The sequence below is a fragment of the Eretmochelys imbricata genome, chromosome 24 (genome assembly GCF_965152235.1).
Source record: "Eretmochelys imbricata isolate rEreImb1 chromosome 24, rEreImb1.hap1, whole genome shotgun sequence".
Taxonomy (NCBI): domain Eukaryota; kingdom Metazoa; phylum Chordata; order Testudines; family Cheloniidae; genus Eretmochelys; species Eretmochelys imbricata.
This window is the reverse complement of record NC_135595.1, coordinates 18578163-18592675: the sequence shown is the minus strand read 5'-3', so window position 1 is coordinate 18592675 and position 14513 is coordinate 18578163. Positions and strand designations below refer to the sequence as shown.

Below are 14513 nucleotides of genomic sequence, written 5' to 3'. Positions count from 1 at the left end.
GCGTCCGGAGCCACGACTATGACGAGGATTGCCCCGCGGAGCGCCCTTCTGCGGTGTCCCGGAGCCCCCGCTCTGCTACGGCGAGGCGTGTCTGGGCCATGGGGGAGCTGGGAGAAATTTTCCAACCAAAACTTTTCTCCACTGAAGAATGCAGCTTTGGAGCGACTGAAACGTTTCATGAATTTGTGTCTATTTCTCTGCATTTCTTCAGCTGGAAAAAATTCTAGAAAAACAAATTCTGAGAAAAGGAAACGTTTTGTCTGGACAGTTCCAGAATTAAATGTTTTGATTTGTGTCTTTTCATTTCAAAATTGACGGCAATTTTTATTTTTAAACCAATTTAAAAATATTTTGAAATATTTGAAAATGAAACAAAACCATTTTTTCCTGGCTTTTTAGTTAGATGAGAATTTTGGGCCCACCAAAAAAGATCCTCCCACCCCCCCGATCTTTGAGAACTGCCAGTGAACCAAAAAATTGGTTATTTGTGCAGCTCTATTGCCTGGTGCTTTCCCCCCCTTAATCTCAGCTCTAATTCCCTTTCCATCCTCATTTCGGTCTTGACTCTCTCCTCCTTCCCCCGGCAGAGCTCGCTGTGTCAGCCGAGAGAAGGCCCCGTTCATCTCCAAGCCCAGCCCCGTGGGCCTGCCAGGACCAGGATGGTTTCCTTCCTCCTCTGCCTTCTCCCTGCTCTCCTAGCTACGAGTGGACAAGGTGAGTCACCCGCTGCTGTGGCCATTGAAACCCGCCCGGACTTGGACACTTTACCCCCCATGGATCCCCAGTCAGGGGAACATCCAACCTGTGCAGGGAGGGGGGATTAGCTCTGTGTGGGGTACAGGGCCCTGTCTACACTATGGCTGCTGTCATGGCTTAGCCACAGAGCTGTGGCTGGGCCAGCAGAGCCCCGTAGTGAAGATGCCTCGTGTCCCAATGGACGGGGTTTTCCATCCCTCTAGGAACTCCCCTCCCTGAGCGACGGTAGCCGAGTTGAGGGAAGCATTCACCCATCGACCTCCATCGCTCCCAGGGGTTAGACTGGTCACACTGCAGTGCTCAGGGTGTGAATTCCCCAAGGGCCGCAGCCATAGCAACCCATCTGTTGGGCGTGGACCTGAGGGACACCGTGACTGGACACTGCCCTGAATTCTTATTCCCACGAAGGCCCCTCTGCACTGCTTTGGCAGCATAAAGGGGAATTAATAGAGGAGTAAATTACACAATAGGGGACTGAGTGTAACCTGGAATCAGGCCTACAATGTCCGGTAGCAGAGGGCTCTCCAACCGAGCAAACAGAGGCAGAATGAGATCCAATGGTGGGAGTTGAATTTAGATCAGTCCAAGGTGGAATTAATCCTGGCACCAGTTTCTCAAGGAGGGGTGGGGGTGGGGGTGGGGATTCTCCATCTCTTGGTCTCTGTACAGTGGTATTGGATATCATTCTGGAAGATTGGCTCTAGCTCGACCATCAGATATGGGCTGCATGGAGGAAGGGCTGGGTGAGGTTTTCTGGCTTCAGCTAGGCAGGAGCTCAGACTAGATCAGCATCAGAGCCTGAAACTCTTAGACTCTCTAAAAGAAAAGCTGTGAAGATGTTGCACTTACATAGCTTTTGTGCAGAGCGCTGTACATAAGGACTGAAGGGCAGAGATTCTCCACTTACAGGTCCCCAAGAGGTCTGTGCGCTGTGGTTAATATGACTTGTATCAATGGTAATTTGGGGAACAAGAGACAATGAACGTCCCTTTGTGCTGTTTAACACAGGTTTTTGCCTGGAAATTTCCATCCTTGCCATCCCCTGCATACTGCAAATGGCTGGGCTGATCCAGAGGGATGTGGGCAAAGTTGACTTTAACTTAAGCCTAGGGCCTGTAACCGGCTGTAAAACTGGGGGCCAGCGCAACACAGAGCCTTCCCAAAAGGGAGCAATCCCCGCGAAGCTAAGGGCCAAGACAGCTGGCTTCTGCACCCCAAACCTTTCCGTCAGACCCCTCTGATGGCCGGCTGACAGCCCAGACAACCTGGCCGCACTCACCTCAATGGCATTTCCCTATTTCTGTGCAATGAAGTAACTTTTGAATGCTGCGTTCCATCAACTCCTAAATTGCAGAGGATGTTATAGACATCACTGGGCAGAACCCTATTGGGTTTTTTTGGGGGTGGGGACAGAATCATAAAACTGGAAGAGGGAAATCGGGGACACATAGAGCTGTTGGAGTCTGGCCAGCCCAGTCAGACCTTCAACCCCCTCAGTAGCTGTGTGTAGATCAAAGAACCGGTTGATGGGGCCATTAACGCCTTCCAGCCCATCAACACCCCCCAGCCCAGCTTTGCCCAGTGTCCCCATGGAGCTTAACATGTTACACCCTGAGCGGCTGATCTCCCAGGCAGAAAGACGGACGATGGGGGGGAGGGAGGGGGAGGAGGAGGGCACACAGAACCCCTGGTATGCGGGGAGAACGGGGGACCCAGGTATGGGGGATGGGAATGGGGGGCACACATAACCCCTGGCATGGGGAGAGAATAGGAGACCTTGGTACGGGGCAGGGGAATGGAGGGTACACAGAGCCCCTGGCATTATGTAGGGGGTGGGGGTCTGAGCCTGGCAACCCTGCTATAGAAGGAGATGCGAGGGGAACTCGAATTTGTGAGGGCAATGGGGGGCTGCAAGGAGCCCTGGGTGGTTCAATGGATTCAGGCAACGCATGCTGAGAAGTGAGCGACTCTCCGGTACTGTGAATACCTTTAAAACAGGAATGAGATCTTGGGTGGGCGGAGCTGAATTTGTGGGCGGAGCTTGGGAAGAGCACCATCCCCTTCACCCATCCATTGCTGACCCCCTGGGTACCATTGGCCCAGGGCGGTTCAAACTGAGCAATTGCCGAGTGTCCCAGTGGAAACTGGGTCTGTTAATCCCTCGGCTTGTTTGGAGCAGAGGGGGAAGACTTGGGGCTAAGGGATGTGTCAGAGTGAGACTGTTACGTCACAGTAAAAAGGAAACACGTGTTCTTCTTTCTCCAGCACAAACAGTGACATGCAAAAAGTGCTCCGGCTCAGCAGACTCCTGCCAGCCTCCAGCAGGGACCTGCACAGCAGACACGGCTAAAGGCGGCTGCTTTACGGCGGCAGAAGATATTAAACTGGGTAGGTGACATTGCCGTCAGTCCAGGCACATCCTACCCCACAGTCTGACACATCCTCATCGCTAAGGCAACCCCAGCACAATCCACCCACAAAGCACATTCACCCGGCACAGAACACTCAGTCTGGGCTCGACGCTTGATTTGTTCAGGCAACATTACAGGGTTGCGACCGGAAGACTGGGCGGTCTGAAATCCTGCCCCTTGGAGCCAGTTGCAGATCTGCCATTGACTTCAGTGGGGCCAGGATCTCACCCCTTGGGCTTTAGTTATGGATTTTTATTCACTACGTTTTCAGCTCCACAATGGACGGCTGCGCTGCAGCAAGCGAAGCTGCTTTGGGTGGAAATGGGCAGTGAGACCCCTTGTACATTACCAGGCTCCCAGAATCCTGTCTGAACCTCTTAGTCACCTGCTCAGGGCTGGAGTCCGACCTTACAAGATTTTTCTCCTTGCTTGGAATGCAAATTCAAGATAGTTTCTGCCTGTTTGACTTCAAGAGATTCCAAACCTTCTCCATTTTCAACTCCCTGGGATCAGGACAGTAGATTTCACTAGTTCCCTTCTCAATGTTTGCCCTTTTGAAATTGAAAACCTTAGTTACAGACCTGGTTTTGTTCATCCTTCCTTTGAATTAAAGAGATTTAATGTTTCCTTTCATTTACCCTGTAAGAAGGATGCATAGCACAAATCAGCTTTAATGTGATCTATCTGTCTATCCCCCCACCCACACCCTTCTGACCACAGTCAGGAAATTTTCCCAGCGCAGTCACAAATGGGTTTATTAAAACGTCCACCCACTCAGGGTATGGCTTCACTGCATTTAATGTGGGCCGTGACCCGGGGTTTAGTTCTAACCCCTGCCACCGTCCCTATTAACCACACACAGACCCTTTCACCTGAGTGGATATGAGCTGTGAGCTCAGGCTGGCTGTGCAGTTCAAGGTGTAGCTTAGACCCGGGTTCCACTTTAACTTTGCAGTGGGGACACAGCTGTACACTAGCTTATTTCACACAGTTGCCAATAGTCCTCCAATGCCTTCCCATAATTCCTTGGGGGCCATGTTTTCCTGCCCCCCTGGCTACTCACTTCTGCTGCAGCGAAATCACCTTCCGGTTTATCGACCCCTTGGGGACGTTTTAAACTCCACTTTCCCTGCAGCCGGCTTCGTCTCTACCTGGCTCTCAAGCAGAGACGCCGTCGCAGAGACTCACGGCAGAGAACTGCACAGCTCAGGGCAGTGCTAACAACCATGGAACATGCCTGCAAAAGGCCTAACGCTGCCCCGGGGTTAGTGCAGCACCGGCCTGGCGGTGTCCGGGTGGATCGAAGCCCCGGGAGGCTTAGCAGTGCAGATGCTGAGACCAGGGCGTGGCTAACTCGGGTTCACAGATGGCCCCAAGAGCAGAGGTGGGAAAAGAGCATCCCATCTGGCTTTACAAATTGTCACTGACGAAGAATCACCACGGCCCTTGGGAGATTGTCCCAGTGGTTAATCACCCTCCATGTGAGACAGTCGCCTTATTTCCAGTCTGAGCCTGTCTGGCTCCAACTCCCAGCCACTGGATGGCGTCCGACCTTCCACCGCCCGACTGAGGAGCCCATTAGTAAATGTTTGTTCCCCGGGTGGGTTATGGCAGACGGGGATCACGTCACCCCCGAATCTGCTCTGTGTTGAGCTACCTGGACGGAGCTCCTGGCACCTCTCGCTCTAATGCAGGTTTTCTAGCCCTTTAATCATCCTCATGGCTCTTCTCTGACCCCTCCCGAAGTGTGCAAACTCTTTCTGGAATGGTGGGTGCCAGAACTGGGCACGGGCTCCCAGCAACGTCACCCCAGGGCCAAACTCGGAGGTCAAATAACCTCCCTGCTCCGCCTCGAGGTTCCCCTCCCAGCCTCTCAGTTCTGTTTTTTGGTTTTTTAATTACAGTAGGCGAGACAAAGTCCACAAACCTTTCCAAAGGCTGCGTACGTGACTTCAGTGCTTTCATAAAAGGCCCCATCACTGTCACTCTTGGGAATGGCAAGTATGTGCGGGTCAACATCGCACAGTGCAACACAGACAAGTGTAACTCAGGTGTACTGGCAGGTACGTAGGGATCTGTTTTTACGGTGCCGTTTCATGGCTTGTTGGAAGGGCACTAGCTCAAAGCACATGAACGAAGGGTTCACACGCGTCAGCAGGCTGCACGTGGACAGCTGGGCCGTGGCAGGCTGGTGCATGGTCGATTCAGAGCCCAGTGGAGCTTAGTCACCTCCCCCGCTTGCTACAGTCGAATGGTTCATGGGGACAAGCCCCGGCACGATTGTCTTTGTTACCATTTCTCCCCTTTATTGCCCTAAAGTCCACTCACTCGAATGTCATTTCTGTCGCCATTGAAATGGCTGTAGCTGGCGGGTCTCCAGACCAGGGGGTTGAGCAGTCAGGGCCTATGTGAAATCAGACGGGCGGGGGCTGCAGGTGAGAGAGGGGGCAGCAGCCGGGATGGGCTCAAATCTAAACCTCCCTGAGCCTATCAGCCTCCACTTCAAACTCGCTGGGGGCTTTGCTCCCCACTTACTGTGGGAAGCTGCTCCAAGACGTCCCTCTTCTGATGGCTGGAAACTGAGTTCAGAGACTCGGGGCTGTTCATCGCTGGCCAGTTTATCCCCGTTGGTCCTTGTGCAAAAAATTCAAACCGGCCCGTTTGGCCATTTCCCCAAACAATTGGATTTCCCGTCGCTTTCAGCTTTTGAATGAGTGAGTGATCACAGCTGGGACATCGCCGGCGTCACAGAGATGTGGGGGGAGAACACACATGGCTGGGATATCGGCCCCGAGGGGCACGGCTTGCTCCGGGCGGGCAGGGACAAAGGGAGAAGGGGTTGCGTGGTATAGCAAAGATGTCTGCACCTTCTCAGAGGCTGGGTTGGGAATAGGAAATGGACTTGTTGAAAGTCTCCGGGTCGGGATAAAAGGGGTAACAAGCAGTGGGGGGACCCCATGGGAGGGTCGGCAACAGACCAGCTAACCAGGAAGAATAGGTGGGTGAGGCTTTTTTTAAACAACTCACAAAATCCTGCAAAGCCCAGGCAGTGGTGGGGACGGGGACTTTCAACCACTCAGAGATCGGTTGGGAAAATAACACAGCCAGGCACAGATCATCCAGCATGTTCTTGGAGTGCATTGGAGAAAACTTTCTATTCCAATCTCCCCTGCCTTGCCATGGATTCAGTGCCCCTCCCCCATACCCCTCTCCCCCATTCCCCTTCCCCCCACCATCCTCCTTTCTGTCTTGGAGATCAGTCATTCCGGGTGTTACACCCCTGGGATGCTGGGCAGAAGGGAGATGGGGGTGTCAGTGGGGCCATCGACCTGTTGTTTGATCTGAGACAGTTGCAGAGGCGGCTGGGCTAATCAGCTGGTGGGGGGAGCGACGGGGGGCATGTTCTGATTTCTCCCAAAGACAGCAGGGTTCTGGCCCTGGGGGCCCAGAAAGTGCCTGGAAATGCTGGAATTGATCGGCTGCAGGCTTCCGAGGTTGCCATGTGACAGACGGACGGAGCAATGCTGTCGGGCTGGGGATAGGGGCCTTTACACACTTGGACAATGCAGGGGAGTGGGCGCACAATGTGGGGTAAATGAACTTCAACCCGCCCTGTAACCGTGTGTCTCTCCTTTCTCAGTGCCCAAGGAGAACACCACCAAGAATGGGCTGCAGTGCCCCACCTGCTTTGCTCTGAGTACCAATCCCTGCGACAGCCAAGATGCCCCTTGTACAGGGGATGAGAACTATTGCATCGATTTCGCTGGGTACCTAGTGAAAGGTAAATGCTGCCAGCTGGCCGCAGTGCGGGAGGGAGCCCGGGAACCTCACGCCTCGGGAACTCCCCAAAGGGCTGGTGAAACCTAGGGCCAGTCTACACTAGAAGGGCGACTGCGGTGCCATGGTACCGCATCCGGTGAAGACGCTCTGTGCTGACGGGCGAGAACTCTCCAGTCGGCATAATAAAACCACCTCCGCGAGCAGCAGTGGGATGGCAGCGGGAAGTGGGCACTGGCACTTAGGGTGGCGTAACTTACACCGCTGAAGGAGGTGGATTATTCACACCTTGGAGTGACGTAACTTGTACCTGCCCAAGCTGTAGTGTAGACAGGCCCCTAGAGTCTCCCAGACCCTCGGGCTGTGCTGAAGCTTTGGGAAGGTGGGGGCGGCCAAGAGGGGTTTTGGCCGGAGGGAAGGAGAGAGGAATTTGGAATTTTTTCCTTCCAGACCAGCTCCCCCGCCTCAGTGATGCTGCCCGGCTCCTGGAGTTATGACAACGCGTCTCTTGTTGTTATGTCAATGTTATGTCAATGATGCAGAGCTGGGGAGAGAACCCAGGAGTCCTGGCTCCCAGCCCCCACTGCTTTAACCTCTAGACCCCACCCCATGTATGTTTAAGGTGGAGCTAAGCCATTGCTCAGTGTGGAAGCTCCTGTTCTCAGTGTTTGTCCAGGACTCCCAGGTGTTTGGGGTGTTTATAAAATAACTGAACCGAGCGGTCGGGGCTGCCGGGGACGCTGAGAGCTGGGCATGTTCCTCGGGGGGCCGCGCGCTGGGGAAGGAGCCGCCCCTGAGCGATCAGCTGGGATCCAAACTCCAGCTTCAGTCTCTTGTGGAGCTGCAGAAAGGGGCGTGGGAGAGGCACAAGGGGACCAGACGCCCAGCCTGCCATGGCCAGTTACAGCGAGAGCAGGGAGAGCACTGGGCGGGTAGGACCGGGGGGCAGAGGCGGGAACCGCTGGATGGTGCAGACAGAGGTTCTGGGGGCAGAGAAGGAACCAGAGCTGCCCCCGCCTCATAACAGGCTGGTTTCCTCCTTCAGGTTCAACTCTAGAGACATCAATATTTGTTGCAAAAGGCTGCGCTTCTGAGTCTGTGAAGGGCATTAAATCCGGAGAGATCCTGAGTTCTGCAGTCTACTGGTTCATGTTCACAGAGGCGACCTCCAAACCTGCCACCCCCAGCGGAGCCAGCCCGGCTCTGGGGAAATTCTCCTTTTCCCTCTACCTGCCTGGCCTGACTGGGCTGCTGCTGGTGAAGCTGCTCTCCTGACCCCCTGCCCTGCACGGGCCATGCAGCACCTGATTCCTGCACATTGGAGCCCGATCTACGAGTCGTATGTTAATTCTATTGATTACTTACGAAGTCCCAGCGACAACTAGGAGGTCTGACAGGTTCTGGTCCCTAGAGCCGTCCCAGCGTTCTTAACATTGCCGTTCAGCTGGGAACCCCGATGGCGCCGGTCGCAGCCCTCGCACTGGAGGAACCTTCTGTTTCTAATTGTTGATCAACACCCTGTAGCAGAATCACACAAGCTTCAGCCCAGCCCGGGGACAGCGTTACCACAGAATGTCCGTCTGCCCATCCCCGCACACCGCCCCTTGTGGAACAACCGGAATCGTTAGCCATTGTCTTCCTCCTCACCATCACCTTCCTCCAATGTCCTCAATGTCCCCCAAACGCTACATCCCGCTTGCCCCCTGCCCACAGGCTGGGGTACCATTTTTAACGCCACTGTGCCTAATGCCTATTCCTTAGCGGGTTCTCCCCTCCTCCTTATCTGTCTCTCCTCACCCTGCTGATGTCAGGGTCCCTTCTCCTGTAGGTTAGGATATTACTGATTTCAACTTATTATCACACATCTCAATTCCTTGCCATGGCCAGCCTGTGATCAGACATCTGCAGATGTTCCCATCCTACAGCATCCCAAAGCCGGCGTTAGCTCACGTCCCTGTGGCTGGCTGGTGTCGTTATGGACAAACCTCCCCTTTAAAAACTCTGTTCCCAATCCCCCCAAATTTAGGGACGACCATTGGGCCATTTATCTGTGCCAAAGTTCATAGGCCGCAAGCCTTACGTTATGTTCCGGTTACCCATTGCTGAGTCACATAAGAATTTGCTTGTCTTTCTGTGTATGTGTGTGTGTAAATATATTTAATCTGTATTAAAAATCTACATTCCAAGAACCCCGGGGAGTCACAGTCGAGCAGTCAGAAGTTAGGAAATGCCAGGTTGTCAGTGCAAGCGTAATCCAATCCCCCGGCACGTTTGCATTCTGCTACAACCTGCGATTACACGATCACATACTGTATTTTTCCACCGCAGCCCTGCTTCCTTCAATATGTCTTTTTCTTCTGGCTTGGGGGTGGCGGGGTGTGTGTGTGTGGATGGAAATGAGCCACATCCTTTAGAAAGAGGTGTCTTCATTTAAGAATGGAGAATCCACCCTGTCCCTATCTCCTGGGAGCCAGGACTCCTGGGTTCCATCCCCAGCTCGGAGAGTGGGGGGGGGGGGTCTAGTGGTCAGAGCGCGGGGTGGGGAGGCGCTGGGAGTCCGTACTCCTGGGTTCAACTAAGCAGCTGTTTGTCCTGATGTTAATCGTTGACCAAGCAGGGGAGTGATGCCGCACAGTGCTGGGGTGAGGGGCACCCCACGCAACTTTGGGGTGGGCACAGCAGATGCCTGGGGCTGTTCTGGGCCAAAGTGGGCAAAATCCAAATGTTTAGCAGGGAGGGGAATTAACCATCCAACAGTTCCCTAGGGCAGGGGTGGGAGCTCCGGCCCTGACACTCGTTAGCTCGAGATCTCATGGCAAGAAGTCGTGGCGCATCTCCAGGTCCCCGGGGCCATGTGCCTCGCCGAGAAAAGCTTCCGGTGGAAACTTCACCCAGTTTATTGTCCGCCTGCAAATCCCCGCCTTGGCACCAGACCCGCAGAACGCCTGACGATTGCCAGGCAACCAGTGCCCCGAGCCCCCTGCCCACCCCGCTGGGCCAGACTGGCTCCTCGGTTCCTAATGTCGGTGGCCATGGGTAGGGTGACCAGAGAACAAGAGTGAAAAATCGGGACACTTCTTTTGCGGGGAGGAGGATAGATGTGTATATTTGACAAAGCCCCTAATATCGGGACGTCTGGTCACCCGCATTGTTGGCCCCTCCCTGAAATGGGAGGGGGGGAGGGGTTGGTGGGCCCTCTCCCAGGACCCAAAGAAAGGGGAAGGGCTGAAGAGGGGTCATTATCCTGAGACTGACAGGCCCCAGGGCCAATGCGGAGAGGCCAGCCTTCCTGGTCAGCCTGATTGACAGGGCAGCAGGCCAATGCGGGAGTCAGGAGCCCAGGGCCCGTCCTCCGTGTGAGCTGGGGCTGGCTGAGGCAGGCTTTTATAGCAATAAAATGAAACCCAACGGGATCTTGTAAAAGGGGATAAGGCAAAATGCCGCGTTCAGTGTGAATACAGAAAGAGACCCAGTAAACACGTAATCACGTAGCCCAGGTACTCACACAAAATACCACAAGAGGCAAAGCAACTAAACAGTCATATTTACTCCATCCCATTCACTCCCACATGTCAGGGGGCTTATTCCTTCACCCGCTCACTTCCCTGGTCCTTCTTGCACCAACAGGAAGCAACCATACCCAAAGTCCAAAGGTGCAAACAAGTCGATGTTTATTGGGGTGAACTTCCAGCAAGCATGATTCCCGTTTCCTTCCTTAGTGTCCCCCTTCCCGGCTCTGACACCACAGAGCCTTACACCTGTGGCCCTGTTCCCGTCCCCCCCACTTAGCAAAACATAATTCCGACTCCCCCACCCCCATTCCCTGTTCCCATCCCCCCACACACCCACCCACCCCCCGCTTCCTGATTGACTGCAGACTATATCGTAAAATTTCTGCTTAGCTCGACCTGAACCAATCATTTTCCTGAAATTTCACTAACCAATCCTAACATATTGTAACATGATTATGTAACCAATTATATCCCACCACCTTAATTAGTTCACACCCAGCAAAATTAATTATACAGCAGACAGGAACAATCAAAAACCAGACCGAGATGATACAGACCAACAATGGGGAAATGGGGACTAAGGTGACAGAACAACACAGAAGTGAGGATTTCACATCCCAGCTCTTGAGAAGTGACTTCTTGCCAGGCAGGATGCTCTCAAGCTAAGTTTCCTTTTACACTTTCTAGGCACTTCCCTTTCTCTGGAGGCGATCGGCACTATCAGGACAGGATTGTATCCTAACAGCCCCAGGGCACCTTCTTCCAGTGTGACTAGTTTGGGATGTGAGGAGGTGCCCGGTCGCTTCCCAGCTTGGGGCTGCCCCTGCTGCTTGGCCAGCGGCCTTAGCCTAAGCACAGGGCCTCAGACTGTCACAGGAAGGGAAGGCCCTTACACCGGCAGCCAGCGATTTTGATTCTTTCTTTTATACCTCTAGAACTAGCGAAGTGATAAGAATACACCTAAATTCTTAAGAGTCTAGGCCTTTACAGACAGGCCTGAATATCTATATCCTAACACCACACACATACACATAAAAGTTCTGCAAAGTTGTTATAGTTACCAGCCTAGAGGTTGCTCACTCCTAGTTACTGGCCAGGTAACCTGGGCTTGAGGGTGGAGCGGAGTCTTTGTCAGACGCGCATCCGATGCTCCTGGAGGGTGGTTGTAGCACTAGACTTAAAGTCCTTCGTCTTTAGGGTCTGTTTTTAATCGGAGTTTTATTCCTAGGCCAGTCCATGGAGGTGGCTTCGTCATGCTGTTGCTGAATCAATCAGCAGGTGGAACATCGCTGACGGCTCTGTGCTGCCCGATGTGATCTTGATCTTTGGGTCTCCCATCCTTGCGGCTGTTGGGTGGGTTCCAGTCTGCCCTCCGGGGGTCATCCGGTTAGCTCCACTTAGCGCATTCTTCGGCCAATCGATACTGAAGTGGTAACTCTTAGGCTGGAACTCCTAACCATTCATCTTCTATTTACACACAACATCCATTCACATGCATTCCCCAGCTTGATTTCCACACATATCTCTTCTGACTTTAACAACTCTTAGGGTGTAACAAAACTGCTTAACATAACAAACAAGATAAAGAACAGGAGACGAGTGGGATTCTCTGTGTGCTGTTCCGAGGAACAGTTGTTTTTGCAAAGTCTTATCTCTTCTGAGAACAGACTCTGACCCAGAATGTGCTGAGCAGTTTGGCCTTGCAAACCGCTCACAGAGAAAGGAAAAAGGAAAGGCCTTCTAATGAACATTACTTTGGGATCTTTAAACTATATCAAATTAAAAATCATACAGAAATCGTCTGGTATAGTAACAAGGGCAGGTCAGAGCTAAGGGGAGAGAATCAGCCCGAGGTGCTGCAACCCCCCTTACCTGCAGGCCCCAGTCCAGCAGGTGTCTCAGAGCACACCGACCCCCCCACAATATGTCCGGAGGAGGAAGCCTCGTGTTATCCAGCAGCCTAGTGGTTAGAGCGCTCATCCTGGCTGTGGAAGAGGCTAGTGTGATGCTTTCCTCTACCTGGCCATCCCTTCCAGGGGCACGGCCTGAGCCCCAGGCTATAGGTCCTTCCAGGCAGGGGTCTCTCTCAATCTCTCCTTTTCCAGCTCTTCCACTTGGGATAAAATATGTAAATAGTGGCAGATCCCCAGGCCCGACAGGACCCACTTGGGCCATCACGTCCAACCTCCTGTGTCACACGGGCCAGGGAATACGCCTCACAGGATTCCGAGAGCAGGTCTCTCAGCAAAAGCACCCAGGCTTGCCGTGAAAATGGCCACTGACGGGGAACCCAGCAGGACCCTTCAGAAACTGTTCCATCGGGTAATTCCCCTCCCTGGTAGGCATGTGCGCCTTATTTACAGTCTTAGTTTGTCCAGCTCCAGCTTCCAGCCATGGGTTCGCGTCAGACCTTCCTTTGCTGGATTGAGCAGCCCCTTAGTAAGTATTCGTTCCCCATGTAGGGACTGACAGGCTGGGATCAAGTCATCCCTGGACCTTCTCTGTGTTCAGCTCAGTGGATCGAGCTGCTGGAGCCTGTCACTATGAAGCAGGTTTTCTAATTCTTTCGTCATTCTTGTAGCTCTTCTGCAATCAGCCAACCTCCCCCTTGACCTGTGGGCCCCAGAACTGGACACTGGATCCCAGCAGTGTCGCCCCAGGGCCAAAGCCAGAGGGAAAATCCCCTCCCTGCTCCTATGTGAGATTCCCCCTGTTCATTGGGCCACAGCGAACAAGCGCACAAGAGAGAGAAGGACTGGACCTGGGAGGTGGGAGACTCAGGCTCTTACTCCAATGAATGTTTCAATTACACACTGTGGGACAACATCAGTAGGAGGCTGAAATAAGCTCTCCGGGCAAGAGGGGTTTTCTGGCTGGTATAAGTGCCCCAATGGGCTTTAGGCAGCACAGCGATGTCCCAGGAGATCAGGCGCCCTGACCTGCATAGCTGTGCCAGCAAAAGTTTCTGGTGTAGACCCGGCCTTACTCGTGTGTGTTCAATGACCGCCGAGATTCCAGAGAACAAGGCTGCAAATTTGATGAGGTGACGCTACCAGACCACCACCTCCTAGCTGAATCTGAGCCATGACTTCATATGTGTTTGTAAATAATCCCCAGCTTTTCCATTACACTCTTCATCAGCCAGTCTCCAACCACTCTCTCTCTCAACTCCTGGAGATCCTGACACCTGGATTCCATCTGGAAGCCCCCTACCCATCTCGACAACCTTAGGGAGCAAAGCTGGCCTGTAATGCAACCAAGGCTGAAACGCTCTTCTCCTCTCCGTTCTTCTATAACTAAATTCCCCCAGCCGGGTGCAAGGTTGTGCTCTTGGGATCCAGTTTGATGCAACGCCCTGGTATGGGGCAGATAAGAAAATCTGTCACCAAATGAGTATTAACACATGTAACCCTTCTGCCCTTCAGGGTTGGCAGCAACAAGGGCCGGTGTCAGTATCTAGGGGATCCCTTCCAATAACACAATGCAAAACCGGCTCGAGCCCCCACCCGGTGACCTGGGACAAATCTATACCACCCCCGCTGGGCGCCTCCAAAGGGCAATACTTCCCCTCTCGCAAGCACAGAGTCTGAGTGTAGCAAAAAGCCTTTTAATACCAGAGAGAAACAATGTGGCATTATGTTGGGGAAACACCACCAACAGGATTCATAACACAACCCATGAGCAAAACCCCGCCCTAAACAAATTGGGCCGTGTCCCTTTCCCTTTGGTTTTTGAGTCCAGCAACCCAAAAGTCCCCAAAGTCCCAAAAGTCCGACAACCCCAAAGTCCAGCAACCCAAAAGTCTCAGTCTCTGTCCTTGGTGAGCCCAGAGTTCAAAAGTTCACCTGCAGAGTTTGAACACCCCAGCCTATGTGGAAATGGAAGGGGGGGGGAGTAAAGGGGCACCTTACATGCTCCAACAGCACCACTTTTCTGTGGGTCTCTGCTGCAGCCTTCACCACCAGCCGCTCCTCTCCGGTAGCCGTCCAGTGAGCCACTCCACCAGCTGCTCTTCCCAAGTAGCCATCCTGCAGGTCACTCACCAATACATCGTCAG

General features: G+C 53.3%; 1 pseudogene; it reads left to right on the top strand.

The window, feature by feature from the left end:
* Positions 1–2402: 2402 nt before the first annotated feature.
* Positions 2403–8219, top strand: LOC144280001 (phospholipase A2 inhibitor and Ly6/PLAUR domain-containing protein-like; annotated as a pseudogene).
* The last annotated feature ends 6294 nt before the right edge of the window (positions 8220–14513 follow it).